Here is a 22,170-nt window from a genome sequence, read left to right as displayed (position 1 = left end):
CCATCATATCCCACCTCCTTCAAATACATTTTAATATTATCCTCCCATCTACGTGTCGGCCTCCCCAAAAGCCTTATTCCCTCCGGCTTCCCAACTAACACTCTATATGCATTTCTGGATTCGCCCATACGTGCTACATGCCCTGCCCATTTCAAACGTCTGATTCAATGTTCCTAATTATGTCAGGTGAAGAATATAATGCGTGCAGTTCTGTGTTGTGTAACTTTCTCCATTCTCCTTAAACTTCATCCGTCTTAGCATCAAATATTTTCCTAAGAACCTTGTTCTCAAACACCCTTAATCTCTGTTCCTCTCTCAAAGTGAGAGTCCAAGTTTCACAACCATACAGAACAACCGGTAATATAACTGTTTTATAAATTCTAACTTTCACATTTTTTATAGCAGACTAGAAGACAAAAGTTTCTCAACCTAACAATAACAGACATTTCCCATATTTATTCTGCATTTAATTTCCTCCCGAGTGTCATTAATATTTGTTACTGTTGCTCCAAGATATTTGAATTTTTCCACCTCTTCGAAGGATAAATTTTATAGTTTCTTATTCCCTTGATGTGGTCGAGCCGGAGAATCAGTCCCATTCCGAGGCATATTGTTTGGTTTCGTAACAAGCTGCTTTTTACGGTGATGGGTTGTAAGCCCTTCGCCTAACCCCCAAGCTGGAGGACCACCCCTTATCGACTTTCCACGACTGCTTATTCAATATATTCGCAGCTACCCTTCATATCTGGAGGCCGTCTCCTCTATCCGCAACCTAAGGACGCGCCATGCCGTGGTGATAGGGGCCCACAATACATGGATATTCTTACCTAATAAACCTTTATAAATTCACTTTCACACAAACACTTTAGACCATAGAGCTATAACCTAAACAAGCAACTTCTCTTGACAAAATGGAGAGGAATCAACAATGCTGTCGACTATAAAAATATGACATTGCGCAGTGTTAGGTTCCTTTACCTTAAGTGAAAATATGGAAAAGTTAGTCTATCATACCAAGAAGTTAAATATTCACCTGCAGCATCATAAAATGCAGATACAGCTGTCTAAAATCTCTTCACTTAGTGACTGCCACAACTATTTAACAATTGAACATTAAACGGAATAAAAAAACTCATGTTTTCACATGTTGTCATGGAAAACTTTGTAACAAAAAATCAGGACAAAATTTTGCGCCCTCTAATCGGAATAATCCCGATAAATCGGAACGTATGGTCACTCTAGGTAAGGCATCATTACCAGAGGGTGTCGAACTACATACTGATGTCCACTGGTGTTCAGTGAGTGGAGGAAGTCTAATATTTTCACATTCCTGTTTTAAAGCAGTATTTTAAAGGCAATAAAAGACACCTGTACATGTACCGATAAAATGATATTAGTAATTACAGAAAAGAGGAAAGACGTATAGAAGTGTAATAATCCCCCCTCGTTTGAAAGAATAGAAAGACGTGTTTTATAGATCGACCTTCAGCTCCAGGCAGTCACATAATCGTCATTGAATATACTTATGCTGTACTTTTTTTTCTACATGGACTCATGTATGAGCATAGGCGAGGAAAATGAATTGTCAAAGTCTTTTCAAACAACTCGTGTATACTGTCATTTATCTCAGGTTTATGTAAGACGATTATGTAACAAGCAATTAAAGTTATTCCTTCGTCAATTGCGTCTAATTCGTTGCGTTGTTTTGTGTTCCTGAAACGTTAACGTGCGTCTTAATGGCCGCACAGAATGGTGAGTGTACACATTTAATAGCTGTCGAGAAAATTCAGAAAAATTGAAGGATAATGACGCCCTGCTTAAAGGTCAAGTTCTCATTAATTCGAGCTCTATCTCCACAATAAGTAAATGAGTGCATTGTTTATAACTTCCGAAATAAAGCAGTTTCTACAGGCATGAAGCGCTCAACCTTGTATCACCGTTAGCTGCTGACATGTAAAAATTCATATATGAATCACTACAGCGTCACACAGCAGAATCAGAGATATAAAACATTGAGGAACTAACAGGAGAACATCACTCAATATTAAGAAAATTTCCAAACAATTTATACACCATTCGAAAGAGCATCCTGAAATATGTTTAAATCTATAATATTACATACTGTGATACACATGTGAACTAGCTAGAGAGAGTTAAAGGGGCGGAGTTGGGGGTCTCCGCCTTCCAATAGGATTACGTTTGACCTGGAGGCGTCAGAATTGAATACCTACGAAGCAGCGAATAAGGATTAAAAAGAATGGACACTGAGCGAATTTTCCAATTCTGTTCCATCGCTCCATCGGCGTTTAATTCTACTTTCAAGCTCTAGGTGTCAGTGCAATCGAACATCCGCTAGTTCCTCGATAATAATCGAATATGAGTGAGACCCACTATTTGATTTATGGTTGAGACACAGGATCCAAACATCGCCTACCTTGTTTCATAATCCATTAAGCACTTACACTTAAAATTTCATGATTTCAAACGATATAAAATTCCTCTCCTCATCTAAAACACAACTATGTTCATGTCCGTAAAAGCTATTGTCGTTTTTGGGTCGCGTGCCAATTTAAATACATGTATATTTTTAATAACATCTTAAAACTGCTACATAAAAGAAAACAATATGTCTACTCTATTTCCGCCGTGTCGACTGCTAGCTGGTGTGATGTCAGCGCCAACTCTAGGGAGAAAGCAGAATCTTACGCTTAAGCTGGTTTGGAAGTCATTGAAATTAGGCCTGCTACATCAAAGGTACCAACGCGAAGTGTCTATACTTTATAATTACCTATACGCTGGAGCGAGCGGCGACGGCAAGCAGTACACTTCCTAAAGGAGAGGTTACATACATTAAAAATAATAAGGAAACACAACTCTACATTAAGCAAAGGTCTAAACAATTTATACACCAATTTTGGAAATATAATTCTGGGACATATTAAAACTGCTAATTTTACATGGTCTACTACTATTATATTGTGAGCGTGTGGGTGAGTGATCAGGAATTTTAAACACATTACAATGACTGCGTATAATATTCTGGAAACAAACATCAAATGAAACACTTACTCGCCAATAATGTGACAGTCCTGCTTATTTCTCTTAAAAAATTCATTCCCCTGTGAGCGATAATGATAGTTAACTAAAAAATGTTCGAAATAGAAAAGTTTTTGTTATATTGTTTGAGCCAATTTATATTTTCTTACTGTTCATATTTGATTTATAATAAATTATTACTGTTCATTGGTTAAGGTAAATGGTTTATCGTTCACCTTCCTTTATGCAATAAGGCATTTCGAAACATTATCCAACATTCAGGGAAGACGCAATTGACGGGTGTACTGGTGCGCCGTTACAATTGTTCAGGCCTTTCCTTAACATAGAGTTGTATTTCTTATTATTTTAAATGTATGTAACCTCTCCTTGCTACGTTTAGGAAGTGCACTGTTTGCCGTCGTCGCTCGCTCCCTACGCTGCTTCATACGTATTCAATCCTCACGCCCATCAGGTTAAACATAATCCCACCCCCTCAAAAGGTTCGACTGTTTCGTGAGCAGTGTGACATGTGGCACCATCTTGCTGAAACTAGATGTTTCTGAGATCCGTACCTTCCAATTGAGGCCAAAAATAATCCCTTATCATAGCCCGGTATCTTACACACGCCGTACACTTCAAGTAATTCACGGAATGCTTGGCGAACGGATGACTTCTTTTTTATAATAAATTTTAATGATTTATACACTTTGTGGAATGGTGAAACGTTCCATGATTATTTGTCAACAGCAACTGTAACCATGGTAAAAATATGACTGCTATAACTTTATATTATATTATAGAGGCAGCTATTATAGAGGCTATCAAATGCAAAACTCGCCTTATCCAGGTAAAGTGATTTGTCAGTAAAACAGGAAAAACAGTTATGGATATGGACAGTTTTGCATTTGATAGTAGTTTTCTGAGCTCTGTGGAAGAGGAATTATACCAGATTTGCACAAACCGACTATATCAGTAGATAGAGAGCTGCAAGAAGTACAACATCCCATATGTAACTCTTCTTTTTTATTTTGGATAAGGCGAGTTTTGCACTTGATAGCCTCAATGTTAAAAGTAGGACACTCTTATTGGAAGGCTCTTTGTAATAGATTTAGCTCTTAATACGTTATACTACGGTTCTGCACGTGTGAAATCTTGCAGTAACCGAAAATATCTCTCGTCTTTTCATATTTTTTTTCTCTGCCAGAAATATTTCGACCATATACAGAAATATAATGCTCTGTTTACATTTTGTTGATTTTAATTTCGGCTTTTATCTATAAAATGTTGAATATCACTGTCTAACAACTTCTCATGGAAGGAAGCCGATGTTCACTCCGGAGCACGTCCTACGAGATTTAAGGTCAAATCCATACCTGTGGAGTAACGGTTAGCGCGTCTGGCCGCGAAACAAGGTGGCTCGGGTTCGATTCCCGGTCGGGCAAGTTACCTGGTTGAGGTTTTTTGCGGAGTTTTCCCTCAACCCAATATGAGGAAATACTGGTTAACTTTCGGTGCTGTACCCCGGACTCATTTCACCGGCATTATCACCTTAATCTCGTTCAGACGCTAAATAACCTAGATGTTGATACAGCGTCGTAAAATAACCTATTAAAAATTTAAGGTCAACAAATCGGTTTTGGACCGAGCAAGTACGAGTACTTCGATTTTTGCTCCAAATCCATTTCACCATTCCTCTGCTAGACCTATCGTTTCTGTAAGTAGCGTCCATTGTTGAAAGTTAACGTTGAGAAAATACCATCAGCTGCTGATAGGAAAATTGCCGTCTGTACAGAAGTTTGTGCGTCTTCGGCACTTCTTCGGTAAATTTGATCGGAGTCCGGACTAGGAAGACGCATCGCAGTTGTCGAAACGCGCCTTAAGCTGGAGGGGATTGCCTCATGACTGTAGCGACCCCGTGACCTCGGCATCGCCTCTCTTCGGATCATAACCAGTGGATGACGAAACACCTTGGGACGTGCTGCGAGATTGCAAGGTCGGGTGGGAAGTGTAGTGCCTCACCCATGTTTGTGATTGATGAAAATTAGTTTCTAATTGATTGTCCAAACCGACTTTATACGAACTACAAGCGAAAGTATCTTCAAACAAACGGTGCAGTACGAAATTGCAGTTGTTTCTCATTGCATTCTGTAGGCCTATCTTTGTGATAAATATTGTATTCTGAACTATGAAGAAAGAGAGAGAGAAATGCAAATGTTGAAGTATTTAAACATTGCATAACTCATTAGCATGAATTACCGTAAATACTGTCGTTTAAAAGTACTTTTTCTTTTTTACTTTATTGTGTGGTCAGCCGTAGCTCAGTCATCTGACGACTTCTCGCCAAACAAAACGCAAGTTCTATTCCGGGCAGATTTATTGATATTTCGGGTATCAGATGAATGTAGTCCAGATTTTTTCCAAGTTCTTCAGTTGAGACTGAGACCTCTTGTCATCGCATCATTATTCCATTACTTTTGAATACTCGAAGAGAATGTTGAATAAAGATCTGCATCCAAGAGGTGGCTCCTTTCAAAAAGATCCCGGGCTCAAATCGCGGGGTCAACCAGTACGGTCGGAGGTTTTAGTTGTTTCCTGGATCATAAAATAACTAGGAATCCGGGTATTTTAAACATATAAAAGTCGGATTACTTCCTTTTTCCACTACAGATCTACAGACAAGTACTACGTTTTCATGGAATTTTCAAATCGATTTGAATACGCTTAACGTATTGAAAATTTCTTGAAAACAGGATTTCAAAACCATCTGAGTTTCAACGTTGATACATCTAAAAAGTATGATCGGATCAATACGGATTGAGTTGCATGGAAACGCGTATCGTATTCAAAACGGCTTTAATACGCTAAGCTCATGAACGACCGTCATTTGTTTGATCTGTCATCTGTTTTACCAAGAGGGAGCGCAATTTTTTATGTGGAAAAGTCGTATTATAACAAATATTTGTATTTTCATAAAACCCATTAGGCCTATTACCATACTACATTCACATCCAAAATAATAAGTTTTCACGCGTCTCATTTATAAAACGGAAAGTTGTTGCTTTTAGCCAATGCCTACAGATTATCAACATGTCGATATATTAAAAAGCATAACTACTTTACACACTTCAGCTTCCGTATGAAAATCATCTTCAATGCATGAATATCCATGAAAACTTACTAAATGTTTCGCAAAAGAACCTAATTGCGTACAATTATTATTATTATTATTATTATTATTATTATTATTATTATTATTATTATTATTATTATTATTATTTACTTAATTACTTAATTACTTACTGGCTTTTAAGGAACCCGGAGGTTCTTTGCCGCCCTCACATAAGCCCATCATTGATCCCTATCCTGAGCAAGATTAATCCAGTCTCTATCATCATATCCCACCTCCCTCAAAACCATTTTAATACTATCTTCCCATCTACGTCTCGGCCTCCCCAAAGGTCTTTTTCCCTCAGGCCTCCCAACTAACACTCTATATGCATTTCTGGTTTCGCCCATACGTGCTACATCCCCTGCCCATCTCAAACGTCGGGATTTAATGTTCCTGATTATGTCAGGTGAAGAATACAATGCGTGCAGTTCTGTGTTATATAACTTTCTCCATTCTCCTGTAACTTCATCCCTCTTAGCCCCAAATATTTTTCTAAGCACCTTATTCTGAAACACCCTTAACCTATGTTCCTCTCTCAAAGTGAGAATCCAAGTTTCACAACCATAAAGAACAACCGATAATATAATTGTTTTATAAATTCTACTTTCAGATTTTTTGACAACAGAGTCGATGATAAAAGCTTCTCAACCGAATAATAACAGGCATTTCCCATATTTATTCTGCGCTTAATTTCCTCCCGAGTGTCTTTTATATTTGTTACTGTTGCTCCCAGGTATTTGAATTTTTCCACCTCTTCAAAGGATAAATTTCTAATTTTTATAATTCCATTTCGTACAATATTCTCGTCACGAGACATAATCATATACTTTGTCTTTTCGGGATTTACTTCCAAACCTATTTCTTTACTTGCTTCAAGTAAAATTGCCGTATTATTATTATTATTATTATTATTATTATTATTATTATTATTATTATTATTATTATTATTATTAAGTAGTAGTACAGGGAGATTATTGTACTGTGGAACTCCACTCTGCGGTTCGCGCGACATTCGCCGGTAGTTTATCAGCGTCTGCCTTGCATTTCATACACGCTCCGTTCCACAGTGTAATAACCTCCAGTTAGTTAGTTAGTTAATTAGTTAGTTAGTATCACGTATTAAGCCTGGTGGCCTCTTATGGTCTCAATCCATCTTTTATTATTATTATTATTATTATTATTATTATTATTATTATTATTATTATTATTATTATTATTATTATTATTATTATTATTGTTATTATTATTACTACTATTATTATTATTATTATTATTATTATTATTATTATTATTATTAAGTAGTAGTACAGGGAGATTATTGTACTGTGGGACTCCACTCTGCGGTTCGCGCGGCATTCGCCGGTAGTTTATCAGCGTCTGCCTTGCATTTCATACACGCTCCGTTCCACAGTGTAATAACCTCTAGTTAGTTAGTTAGTTAGTTAGTATCACGTATTAAGCCTGGTGGCCTCTTATGGTCTCAATCCATCTTTTATTATTATTATTATTATTATTATTATTATTATTATTACCCCTACTACTACTACTACTAAGTACTACTAGGCCTACTACTACTACTACTTACCTAAAACGCAAAAGATCAATGTTATTGTGAAGAATGAACGAATCAGAAAATGGTTTTGAAGAAGGTAATACATAGTTATTAATTTGAAACTTCTGTACGTGATAGGGTTAAAGTTCAGCCCGTCCACTTCTCCGTCATCGGAAGCTTAGTAAAATCACCACGTACATGTACTTCATTGCCGAGCATGTAGTCTATCACGGGCATGACAAATTAGTTGATTAAATTACTGTATCCATAATTAATCTGACGCAGGTTGGGCTAATAAAGTAGCCGCAACTGGATTTACTCGATAGCAATTTGATTACACAAACCCTGTCCAAGAATTTTATGACAGTACGTTAGGAAATTGCGCCTTACTTTCAATTGCATGAATATTCATATCTGTAGCTCTATATAAATTCTTACGGATATTTGATACGCATTCAGTATTATTATTTGAATGAAAATGCACGTGTTAATGAGAAAACGTGTGCTGAGCATACATTATTATTGAACTGCTGAAGAAGCAAGAACGTAAGAAATGAATTAAAGGTTTTAAATTTATTATATTACGATGTACCGAAGTACATATGATATTTCCATGCAGAAATTCTGCGTCATCATATGATGAAAAATGAGAGGAACCGGGATTTGAACCCGGGTTTACAGCTCTACGTTCTGACGCTCTATCCACTAAGCCTCACCGGATTCCCATTCCGATGCCGGACAGAATCCTCTCAGTTTAAGTTCCACCTCTTAGGTTCCCTATAGTGGCCAAATTTAGTTTAAAGAATCAAAATCGACAGAAAGCAAAGAACACAAAAAAATTGATACCAACACATTCAAACAAAGGACGATGATTGGTTACCGAAAGTGATTCTCAACCATGTACCGAGAGAAAGAAGGAACGTTGATAGATAATACAAACTTCTGAAGTCAGAGCACGCTTTTTGATCTAAACTTTATGGCCAAACAAGAAGAAGAAATATTATTTATTACTTAAATAGATTGTAACTTTACTTCTTCTTTTTTTTATCCACTTCGTCGTTAAAATAATATGCTATGTTTCTCACAATCAGTGAAATAACTGAATTTCAAGTGAAACAAATTTTCTACGCTCTTGCGGATTACATAAACTTTTCAGTCAGTTCGTATTAGGCTATTTATTTTCAAATTCCTAAAGGAGTAACTCCCTGTACCTTTATGACATGGGATACCAAACAATGTACATACATAATACACTTGAACAATAAGTATTAACAGCAATATATTCAAATGGATAAACGTACTTAAATAAATTATACAACATACTAGCTATACCCGTGCGCTTCGCTGCACTTGTTAGAAATAAATATAAAGTAATTACATAATTAAAATACAACATTTGGTCCAGGGAACATCCGTGTTTGATAGAAGGATAAATCGTTTAATATGTTACTTAATTGAAATTGTATTTAAATAATTAAAATACTATCATTTTGATCCAGAGAGAACTCATTTCCTGCAAGGATAATTCCTTTAACACGTTTCTTAATTGTTTCTACATTAAAGTAATTAAAATAGGATCATTTGATTCAGAGAACATCCATCTTAGGTGCAAGGTTAAAATTTTTCTAAATTAGTCTCGACTGCATCCTTTAATAAATCGCTCCAAATTAATGTCAATATAGAGTGGAATGTGTACGAAGATAATTTTTTATGTTAACCTCACTGTGCATCTTTTTTATTTATTAAGTTTATTTATACACGCTTTAACACCTGTCGTCATGTCGCGTGTTTAGAATGTGTAGGTATATCGGTAGGCCGTTTTTACTCTTGTTGAGTTCCTTTTCTATAGTGTGGTATAGATGGCTTATGTTCACAGAACTGGTTATAGATTTTGATTAATGTTTATCTTATTGGTAATTGAGGCGGTGATGAATCATGGCATGTATCTTTTCAATCCGGCATTTGCCTTTATGACTAAGGGAAATCATGAAAAACCCCAGCCAGATTGGTCGGCCACAGAATTTGAACCCGTGACCCTCCGAATGCGAGTCTCAAATTCTATCTATCTATGAGCCAATTCGCTCGGTTGTGCATCATTGTTTATGTAAATAAAAAAATGAACATGAATGTGGTACATAAATATTATTTAAGAAACACAGGAAACGAATATGGGTAAATTATGAGCGCAGGAACACATTTCGATAAGTTATAAACCTTCCATACATATTTCTACGAGTTAGTGAAATTATTCTTGTATACAGGGTGTTTCAAAAATACGGGGCATAATTTCAGGCATGTATTTCCCACATGTAGACAATCAAAATAGTTCATTACAACATGTGTCCGGAAATGCTTTATTTCCGAGTTATGGCCTTCACAACATTGAAATTCACCGGAACGTTTTTCTTTCCGCAGGTCGTTGCCGTCAAAGGAGACATTAAGAGGGCACTCTGACAGTTCATTCCGAGGCGAAGGTTACATTCAGTGTTGTGTAGGCGTTAGACCGTGCGACATGTATTCAAATCAAGAGCTGGCAGAGATACACTTCATGTACGATAAGGCGGACGGCAATGCTGCGCTGGCTCGTCGTTTGTACCAGGAGAGGTACCAACAGCGACCATGTCCAGATCGGAAGACATTTGTACGTCTCCATTACTGTCTGTGCGAGTATGGAAAATTTAACTCTCCTGGTTTGGGAAGGGGACGACCAAGATCTACAACTCCAGAAGTACAGGAGGAGATTCTGGAGGCTGTGAACATGACTCCTTCTATCAGCACACGAAGGGTAGCGTTGCAAGTCAATGTTCCTCATACGACTGTCTGGAGACTGTTGAAAGACTATCAATTGTATCCTTATCATTTGCAACGTGTACAGGCCCTGTCACCAGCAGATTACCCTGCACGAGTTAGGTTCTGTCAGTGGTTCTTGCAGCAGTGTGGTGTAAATCCGAACTTTCCTGCCTTAGTATTATTTACAGATGAAGCACAGTTCACACGAGATGACATAACAAATTTCCACAATCAGCATGTATGGGCGTATGAAAACCCACGTGCAACTGTTCCATCTCATCACCAGGTGCGGGTCTCCCTCAACATGTGGGCCGGTATCATTGGTGATCGATTAGTTGGACCCCATGTACTTGTAAACAGACTTACGGCCTTATCTCTACCAGGTTAAATAAATAAATACTAAATAAATACTAATACTAATACCTGCGGAAAGAAAAACATTCCGGTGAATTTCAATGTTGTGAAGGCCATAACTCGGAAATGAAGCATTTCCGGACACATGTTGTAATGAACTATTTTGATTGTCTACATGTGGGAAATACATACCTGAAATTATGCCCCGTATTTTTGAAACACTCTGTATTTATTATGTTTTTAATGTTTCATTTCGTCACTATATCCTACAACATAAATGTAGAAATAACAGTGTAACACGTTTTCTTTTATAAATGAAGAGGAAAAGGAGACGATCGTATACGTAAGAAGTGGCAAATTAAAGTCATAATGGGAGATTTTTTAAACCTTAAATTGATGGTAGTGGTCGAGCTGATTAGGAGGAGGAAAACGACGATGACGACGATGACTTTCTCGACGACGATTCCGAAGGACGCTTTTGGGGTCGGTATGAAATAGAGGCGGAAGCAAACGGGTAAAAAAAACACCAAAACTCTAGGACCACAGATTCCTCTGTGAATGAATATATACTTGAAGCGCAAATATGATGATTCGAGTGGACTTAAGCCTGTTTGCCTCTGAACTATTTGTCTTACTGACAATGTACCGCGGCAGTTGAGTAGTGACACACCCCATGCGAATGCACTGTCGGTCACTTTACTGTCTCATTTCATAAGAATTTACCGTTCTAGGCAAACATGTATAAAAGTGTATAATGACTCATACATATTTCAGGGTTTTAAGCCAGATTACACAGCCTATATCCTATATACAAACTGAGGGAGGTGGGGGGGGATACTTCTGTAACAGTTATTTTCTCCTTGAATTTTCGCGATGACAAATTACAGTTAAGTGGTGAAATTATTGCACCGGAAATGGAAGTATTTAGAGGTGGCTTGATTCAAAACATTTTCATTAATAAATATCTGTATTATATGAATGCGAAATTTTGGCAAGGGAAATAGTACACCAGCTATTTCAGTGAAAACACTTTGAAATATTATACTACATAAATTTTATACTCGTCGGTACAGTCAAGTAAATTATTTTATACTCTATACAGAGTGAACAATAACTATGGAATATTGCTAATAACTTCTTAAATTTTAATTTTACAAAAAAAAAAAAAAAAAAAAAAAAAAAAAAAAAAAAAAAAAAAAAGCTTTATACAAAAGCTGTTGTTGATAAAGCACACAATATGACACCAGTGTTCGAAGGAAGTTAGTTATTCAGGCATATAGAGTGTGACAGTAAAGTAATTTCTTTTAAATCGCACAATATATTAAAATTTACATACTTCGAATCTCCATTAAATTTTATGTATGAATGTGTAGAAATTTTAATCATTCACCCGTTTTATGTCTTTCAACTATTTTTATTAAACTTGTTTCGTGTACTTGAAACTTAAGACAAATAAGCATGTAAAATCATTAATATTTGAGGAGAAAAATTCGCTCCGGCGCCGGGGATCGACCCCGGGTCCTTGGTTCTACGTACCAAGCGCTCTGATGCAGCGATGTTTTACTACTTAATTAACTTATTATTCCCAGAACATGAATTTAACCAGCAATTGAAGAGTATTGGGAATAAATTTGAATAAAGAACAAAAAAAGTTTCCTTCCCAGGCGGCATTCGAACCAGGAAAGTTTTAGTTACCAGTCTATCGTGCTCCGGAGTGAACAAGGTTCTGAAATCAGCTACAAAGGAGGTCCGGTTTTCTTGCCACTACTGTACATCCAGCACTGTAATTATCTCAAGAACTTAATATCTGGAATTTCAAACTTTCTTGATTCCTCTATATTGAGTTCCCAAGTTTCGCGATCACTGGTATGCCCATTATTTTATAAAACTTTCATCGAGTACTGTCTCTTAAATATTTTTTTGTTTTCAGACAGTGCGTTTATGGTGTCTTACATAATTCTAAATTGATACAGAATGTCCCATACCTGAAACATGTGCGTCATGTTACACATTCAGAAAAAAAAGAACAAAAAATGTCATGAATCAATTGTCTCTACGGCTCAGTTACAGACACATGTGAGAAAGGCGGTATGAATGAAAGGTTTCTCGTTATTGTGCTCCTTAAACATATGATTCGTGTTATATACAGTACCTGAAACACACAAAAAATTATACAGTACATGAACTACTTTGTATGAATTTATTATTCATTTTTCTCTTAATGTTCGGGTGACAATTATTGAAGATAGTCTGCTTAGTCCTATCGAGCTGCCTGCACGGTTGGTTAATGGGTGCCGCAAAATGTAGTTTCTCAGGAAGACTAACCAACATTGCTAGACGACGTACCTCTAGAAACCATAAGTCGCGTGTGGTTTCTTGAGAATGATGCTCCGACACACTAAGATCGCAGAGTGGGACTTTTGGACATGACATTTCCAGGACATGGATTAGGATGAATAGACCTGGTCGTCGCGGTCGGCAAGATTACCCGATCTCATACCTTGTGATTTTTTGTTGTGGGGTCTGATAAACGCTCTGGTGTATGCTGAACCGGGACAACATGTGGCAAACAATTGTGGAGGTATATACTGGGATTCGAACTCACCTCGCTTCTTCCAAAACGCAAAGAGTTCATGACAAATGACATCTTTCATTGATACCTTCTTTCTGTCCTGTTTCTGTAACTAAGCCGTATAGATAATTAGTTCGTATGGAATTTATTGTTTCTTTGTTTTCAAATGTATAGCACAAAACACGTGTTTAAGATAGCCTCCACAATACGCGAACACACTGTATAATTGCAAGACATACTTTGCCACATTCGAAGTAATTAAAGTGGCTGACCTGTTCTGTGACTTTCTGCTTGATTACTGTTTTTTATCTTTAAGGTATTTCTTTACAAAAGACTTCCGCCTAGAATCTATTGCCGGATATTTTAAAATTGTATTTCAAAGGTAGTGCATTATATAATAGTTGTGTGGCTATTTGTAATTCACGTCCTGAGCTCACAAGAAATGCTTGGTCATCTGCAAACATTAGTGTATTTAAAATCCATCTCCGTAACTTAAAATTTGTTTTCAACTGACTTTGCCATTCTCCTACGACAGTGTCAATACCTGTCCGACGATTGCTTTGTGAAATATGAGTTTTGTCTCTTCCCCGAGACGAGTAACCAGCCTGTCGCTTAGTAAGTCTGCTGTAGTAGCTACCAACTCCTGAAGTATGCAGACGTACTTCCTTCATGAATAATCCTTTGGGAAGAGCCACTGCTTCATCAGTTATGCCAGTTAACCTCTTCCCTTACTATATATTTTACCAGTTTTGTGAAAAAAGTGTCATATTTTTTATTTTTATATAGAGGTCATGTAATATTACAGAATCACTGTACATCACTAATTTTCTTACATACCTAAAAAAAAGAATCACTATAAAATAGACATACATTCATACCTGAATTATTATCCCGAGTTATCTCGTACACCTTGATTCCAGCTCTGGTAGTTGTCCCACTTTGATATTCTCCTGAACTATTCACCAACTTATGTTTTTTTATGAATTAATTTATTAGGTACAATACCAGTGCTGTTATCAAGGCGTTAAATGTTGCTTGTCGTGTGATAGACTCGAAAGCAGGGTATTACGCACAGTGGCACATTGCATTCCGGATAGTAGTATTTGCTCTTGTGTCGAATTTGATTGTATTCTGAGTCTCTCGCAATACTACATATGAAATCCTGTCTGGTTGGGTTGTTCTTCTTCAGAGTTCGTGGAATAACTTCTGGAAAATGTACCTGTAAGCCGAAGTAGGTTGGGTAATTTTCCTGGCCATCCTACCTTTAGTGATAGGACATTCGGGGTGTATTTTTCGAAAATCTTACGAATTACCACCATTCGATAGTCAAAGGGTATCTTCCGCCTTCAGATATCGTATACCAAACGTAGGAATCCCAACACCAGATGTAGCAATATCACTAACTTCTGTAACCATCTAGTCAGGAAAAGGTTAATGAAAGGATGGAAACATATACGTGTATATTCGGGATAACAATCCTTAGCAGCGAAAATGGGACTCACACGAGTTAACTCGGGTTAATCAATTTTGACGGAAGTTAGCAACCCGAGTTACCTCGGGTTAATCAGGGAAGTGGTTAAAGAACTCTTCTCTTCGCCGTTTCTGCCGTTGTGGATTTCATCCTTAATCCCGGACAAAGGACTCTTACCGATAAATTTCATATTGTGCCAGTGTATATCAGTGTGTTTTATTATCAATAAAAATGTCAAGTCTAGATCCGCCGTCTTTTGGGCTAGGGCCATCTCGTGAAGGATGATATTCTTCATTACATTCGTACAGATTATTCGTTAGGACCTGATATCTGGACTTTGGTTCCTCAATGACACAGAACTTCGCAAAGGGATGGAGAACAAATTTTTCAGCTATGTCTTAGTAGCAATTCAATTGTCTCACTGAACTCGTTTGATTTCCTGATTAATTTTTATGAACCCTATTTTCATTTCTTCTTTAATTAATTCTCCCATCTCTTCACTCATCACACTCGTTGGCCCCGGATTCACTTCAATTCCTCGCATTATTAATATCATCACTATGACTGCTCCAATCGCCCATTTTAATTCTTTCTTCACCCCGCGCTCCCATCTTCTCTCTTCTTTAACTCTTCTTATGCTGAACCTTCCAATTCTTGATTTATATACATACAAATCCACACCCATTTTACTTTCGTCTACTGTTGTTCCTGTTGTCCGACGATCTTTTTTTACATTAGCTTAGAGCCGCAAATCAATTAAAATCATATTGTATTCGCAATTTAAAAACATCGGTGAAATATGATCACAGTTTCACCTTTTTCACTAATGTCATTAGCTGAAGTGTAGATGAGCTAGCTGCAAGGTCTTGATAGTACACTGCTCTGTCGATATAGGAGAAAGTCAATGTTTACCTGCTTAGATATAACACATACAGCAAGTCCCCTGAAATCGGTAAGCATTATATATAGGTAGAGCCATGACCAGAAAAAGTGAATCTGATGCAACGTTAATACAAATTAATTTTATTTCCTTGAATACATCTGTCTATAAAATATAATAATAAAGTGAGTGAGTGAGTGAATACACATTATGTTAAACTCTTCAGTAATAGCCTTAATATTTACGCCGTTTTCTAGGCGTTGAATAACATTTACTTTTTCAAAAATACTCAGACGTGAACGTTTTGTGACATGACCCCTTGCCTGTATGCGGGGACTTGGATTATCGTCACAACAGACCACGTTGCACTGTTTTCTGCTTTCTTTAGATTCAAACGCATTCTACCAAATCGGCGGAGCAGTGTAGTTTCATTGATAGTAAACGTGTTCCATAATAACTAAAGTCTGTGGTGGCAAACTTCTTTAGCAAAATGTTCCTCGCTCTTCACTGAAAATTGCCTTCCTTAAGTTCGAATTCCCCTCAGTTTTAAATTGGATTAGGACTAAGAGGAAAATACTAAATACTGTGTGCTCTATTATTACAGCTTGGGAAGTCGCCTCGGTAGCGTAGTCGGTATAGCGCTGGCCTTCTGTGCTCGAGGTTGCGGGTTCGATTCCGGCCCAGGTCGATGGCATTTGAGTGTGTTTAAATGCGACAGGCTTATGTCAGTAGATTTACTGGCATGTAATAGAACTCCTGCGGGACAAAATTCCGACACACCGGCAACTGCAGTTGCGAGCGTCGTTAAATAAACCATAATTTTAAAAAAATACAGCTCGGGAATGTGATGATATTAATCCATTATTAAGAGTGTGCCTAATATTTCTTATTGTGAAAAACTGTATAGCAGTAATTATAATATTTCCTGAAGAAAATTTGCACTAATCTTGAAGAATGAAACACCCTTAAAATAACAAATTTTTGGATACGTTCTTTCTGGAATGAAATGTTGATTAACATTCTGAGACAATACATATGAAGCTAAACCATTTCTTGTTTTACAACAGAAAGCTATGAGAATTATGACAGGTGTGTACAAAAGGACGTCGTGTAAAGAAGATTTTCCAAAATGTAAAAATGTACGCATGCGGTATAAGTGAAACAAGAGAATATATTATCCTAACCTTGTGAACCTCTTTTTCGAAACTGAGATAATAATAAAAAGAGAAGTGTGAAGAGTGTTGGTAGAATAACGAGAAAAAAATAGAGAACTTCGAGAAAAACCCTCACAGGCTTGGTTTCCTCTATCACAAATACAACTCCGACATCTTCAAAATTTTAAATCGGGTCCGCGTACGTCGTACGTCAGCGATCTAACGACTGAGCTACCAAAGAAGCTAAGAATACATGATTATTTTTACTTCATCTCTAATTTCCCTCATTGTTATAGAAAGATTCTTCATTTACTTATTAAGGAACAAATTAACACGGGAAAATCGATTTCAACCGACAGTTTCTACGCGGCCAAATGGCTATGTATTCATTCATTCTCTTAATTAACCTTGTGTTTACGTATCCTTCTTACACAACCTAACGAAATGTGAGTTATTTTCAGTGGTAGTCAGATCCCAGTTTATCAAGTGATGTCGAAACATGGTTCTAAGCGGATAAAGGTAAATTTTCGGTATTTCCTCTCGAAACAGCCGGTTCTAGTCAGTACGAAGCAGCAAAGATGTCCGCAAAACCGCTGAAGCTGACGTCTTATTTGTGACATCATCGGAATTAGTAAAGGAAAGCCATTTCCTTGCTTTCTACCTATTATTATAAACGGAAGGAAGAATGTCATTCACTTCCTTAAACTTATCAAACCGCAATCTCTCCTAATTGATGATGCAAATATTTTTACACGAAAATGCCACCACAATCACATTTCAGTCTGCTATTTAACGGCATTGTTACTGACGTAGAACAACGTCCTTCTCCTCATTAGGTATGGTAGGTAAATTAGGAGTGTCCATAAAAATGAAATTCCCTTGTTCTCCTTGCATTTCCCCTGTTCTCATTGTACTTCTCTTTTATTTTGTATTCTCTTTGCTTTCTTTGAATTCCCCTTGTACTCATTATCTTCCCCTTGTTGTTCTTGATTTCCTGTTATTCTCCATGTCTTCCCATTCTTCTTTACGCCTTCCTCTTCTTCTCCATGTCTTCTCCCTTTTCTCCTTGCATTTCAATTTTCTCCTTGTTTGACCCTTTTTCTCCTTGTATTCCCTTTGATCTCCTTATATTCCCCTTATTCTCCATGCATTCCTATTTTCCTCCTGTATATGATTATGTCTCGTGACGAGAATATTGTACGAAATGGAAATATAAAAATTGGAAATTTATCCTTTGAAGAGGTGGAAAAATTCAAATACCTGGGAGCAACAGTAACAAATATAAATGATACTCGGGAGGAAATGAAACACAGAATAAATATGGGAAATGCGTGTTATTATTCAGTTGAGAAGATTTTATCATCCAGTCTGCTGTCAAAAATGCTGAAAGTTAGAATTTATAAAAGTTATATTACCGGTTGTTCTGTATGGTTGTGAAACTTGGACCCTCACTTTGAAAGAGGAACATAGAGTAAGGGTATTTGAGAATAAGGTGCTTAGGAAAATATTTGGGGCTGAAGTTACAGGAGAATGGAGAAAGTTAGACAACATAGAACTGCACGCATTGTATTCTTCACCTGGCATAATTAGGAACATTAAATCCAGACGTTTGAGATGGGCAGGGCATGTAGCACGTAACGGCGAAACCAGAAATGCATATAGAGTGTTATTTGGGAGGCCGGAGGGAAAACGACCTTTGGGGAGGCCGATACGTAGATGGGAAGATAATATTAAAATGGATGAAGTTACAGGAGAAGAGGGATGAAGTTACAGGAGGGATGAAGTTACAGGAGAATGGAGAAAGTTACACAACATAGATCTGCACGCATTGTGTTCTTCACCTGGCATAATTAGGAACATTAAATCCAGACGTTTGAGATGGGTAGGGCATGTAGCACGTATTGGCGAATCCAGAAATGCATATAGAGTGTTATTTGGGAGGCCGGAGGGAAAAAGATCTTTGGGGAGACCGAGACCTAGATGGGAAGATGATAGAGACTGGATTAATCTTGGTCAGGATAGGGACCAATGGCGAGCTTATGTGAGGGAGGCAATGAACCTCCAGGTTCCTTAGAAGCCAGTAAGTAAGTAAGTAGTAAGTAAATAAGTAAGTAAGTAATAATAATAATAATAATAATAATAATAATAACAATGTACAAATCTTTTAAAATATGCAGCTGTGTACAGTTCCAGAAAAAAGAAATGGGACGCCTAATTTTACTGTTCCACATACAACGCATTGCGCATATTCAGTAAAGAGAGCGTTCTTTATTTATATTATATGCTATTTGTGGACAGTCATGCGAAATGTGTTGCCTACATACAGGTGGACTGCCATTAAATCTATGCACGTTTCTTTTTTTTTTTTTCTGGTACTGCATGTGTATATATAGAGTAGATTAATTCATTCATAGTTTTCTGTTCAAGGGCAGATCCTTCACTGCAAACCCAGTATGCTTCAATCTTCCCTATTTTCCATTTTCCTGTCTTAGTCTCAGCAAACGATCCTTATATCTTAATGTCGTCCATCATCTGATAATATCTTCTGCCCCGAATTTTCCTTAGGCCTACGTTCACTATTCCTTCCAGGCAGTTTCTTCTTAGCTAGTGACCCAGCCAATTTCTTTTTCTCTTCCTGATTAGCTTCAGCATTATTCTTTCTTTACCCACTCTTTCTAGCAGAGCTTTATTTCTTATTATATCTGTCCATTTCACTGGCTCCATTCTTCTCCATATCCACATTTCAAATTCTTCCAGTCATTTTCCTTAACTTCGTAATGTCCATGTTTCTGTCCTTACATGGTCACTCTCCATACAAAGCACTTCACTAGTCTCTTCCTTAGTTCTTGTTTTCGAAATCTGGAGAAGATGCTCCTTCTATTAAAAGCTTCCTTTGCAATTACAAAATTATTAAAATATATCCTACTCCCTTGCAGCAAAAGTAAAGCCAATTTACAAACACAAACATGTTGCAATAATTTAATTACGAATCTCAGTTACAGAGGTTACGGCAAATAAGTCGAGTAAAAATGTGAATAAATTTAATCTGATACCTTAAACAACGAGTCTAGGAAACAATAATTTTAAAAACAAGTCATTACTATAAACAATAGTACAATTCCATCCTTAAATTTTGTGACATTCTCGGACTCGAACCCGGCTGAGAGAGTTAAATTTTTAAGGACAATAAAGTCCTTGGAATTGTTTTCTTCGGAAGGGAAGTGCAGCTTGCAAATTCATACCCTAAGCCTTCAGACACGTAAAAGAATGTTGAATCAAAATTAGGGGACTCAAGGAAAATTTATTAGCCAATTCTCTTCCATGTCAAATATTCAACTTTGGAGGTAGCTGGCACAATAGGCCCGTGTGTGTGGCTAAGTGCGCATTCTCCACCTGCGATCCATTCACTCTACCTTAAGTTTACGAGTAGGTATATCACAAAAGCATTACAATTTTAAATTTATATTACGTCCTCTTTGTTATATTTTATAAACTGTCGGTATAAATATGTATTACAAATGGTAAATAAACTTGGTTGAAGCCCACACATTTGCAGTACACCTTGTAAAAGAGATATTAATGATGATAATAATGATACCAATAATAGTAATAATAACAAGAATAATTAGTACATTAATATGCACTAATTTATAGGCCTAATAAATATTTTAAGGATCTATTTAGAAACCTATGTTACATTACATTCACACATATTTAATGTTGACGAAAATTATATCCGCACCTGTTTAATTGATAAATACACTTACGCCACTCTTCCGTAGAACTAGTGTGCATAAACGTATTATGCCGTAGGGTAACTCCTCTGTCATATTTTCCAGTGACATTTATAGCCATGTGTTTTACTTTACAATGCACTGTAATACAAATTATAATGTAGGTGGTACAATCAGGGAATTAGAAATCTCAAGGTTCGCCCATTCATTGTCTAGGTGGCGGGGATGAATGAGCGTTCCTAGCGAGCGGATATTCCACCTCGCTTCGCGATTTTCGTGATTAATAGAGGAATGCACTGCGGTGCCGAGAGAGCCGCTCCCAGGAGCTCGGGAAATTGATTCTTAACGCCGTGTGCACAGGTACACCAGCGAATAGGGATTATATAGAATGGACACTGAGCTAATTTTCCTGTTCTGTTTTTCTGTGTTCATGCGCTCCGTCAGCGTTTAGTTCCACTTTCAAGCGCTAGAGGTTAGTGTAATCCCAAATCATATATATAACAGATTCCTCATCCCTATGTAAAAATCGGTAGCACTTTGAAGAAAACAACCGCCAGGATCGCCACCCGTCCGCCGTAAACAAACACGAGATGGCAGTACAGTCGTTAATGCAATTCAAATGGGAGTTATGACGTGACTCCTTGTGTAACAACTAGATGGCAGCATAGTAAACCTAACAAAAGTTGTTACCGTCAAAGCACGTCTCACCGTGAAACGAACGGGACCAGGTTCAAATCCTGTTTGGGGAAAGTTACCTGGCTGATTTTTCCCGAGATTGTCCCTCAACCAATTCAAGCAAGCAGAATTGCTGAGTAATTTGCGACGTTGGGCCCCGGATTCATTTCACCATCATAATAATTAAACTTCCCCTCTTTCATCATCATCTTCGTTTGAGCTGTCTCCGGACTTGGGCTCCGTGTATATGTGGCCATCGTTGTTGGTGGTAGCTTGGGCTCTCCATCGGGTTCATGGTAACTCGGTTGGACCGGGGTTCAGGGACCGCGGTAAAGGCTGATTTACAATAAACCGGGAACGGAAAAGAGAACGAGAACGGAAATATTGTTAAAATAAATGCATTTAAATGTGAGCATTCACAATTTACGCGATAAGCTTTCCGGAGCCCGGGAACGGGAACGTGAAAATTAATTGTGAATGCTCACATTTAAATACATTTATTTTAACAATATTTCCGTTCTCGTTCTCGTCGTTTCATTTCCCGGTATATTGTGAATCAGCCTTAAGTCCTACGCGAAATGTTAAAGGGATCATGTAGACCAGGCATGTCAATTGATGCCCACAGGAGAGCCTGAGCGCTTTACAGCGGAAAGGAAAGAGACAGACGAAAGAGGTGGTATATGCCGCTTGGTCGAGCTATATACAGGGATGGCCAGCACTGATTTAATAGATAAAGGGAAGAGAACTTATTAAAACTGTATCCTTGTTAATTTTTAGATTTTA

This window comes from Periplaneta americana, chromosome 3 (assembly GCF_040183065.1).
Source record: "Periplaneta americana isolate PAMFEO1 chromosome 3, P.americana_PAMFEO1_priV1, whole genome shotgun sequence".
NCBI classification, from domain to species: domain Eukaryota; kingdom Metazoa; phylum Arthropoda; class Insecta; order Blattodea; family Blattidae; genus Periplaneta; species Periplaneta americana.
Note: the sequence above shows the minus strand (reverse complement) of the source record.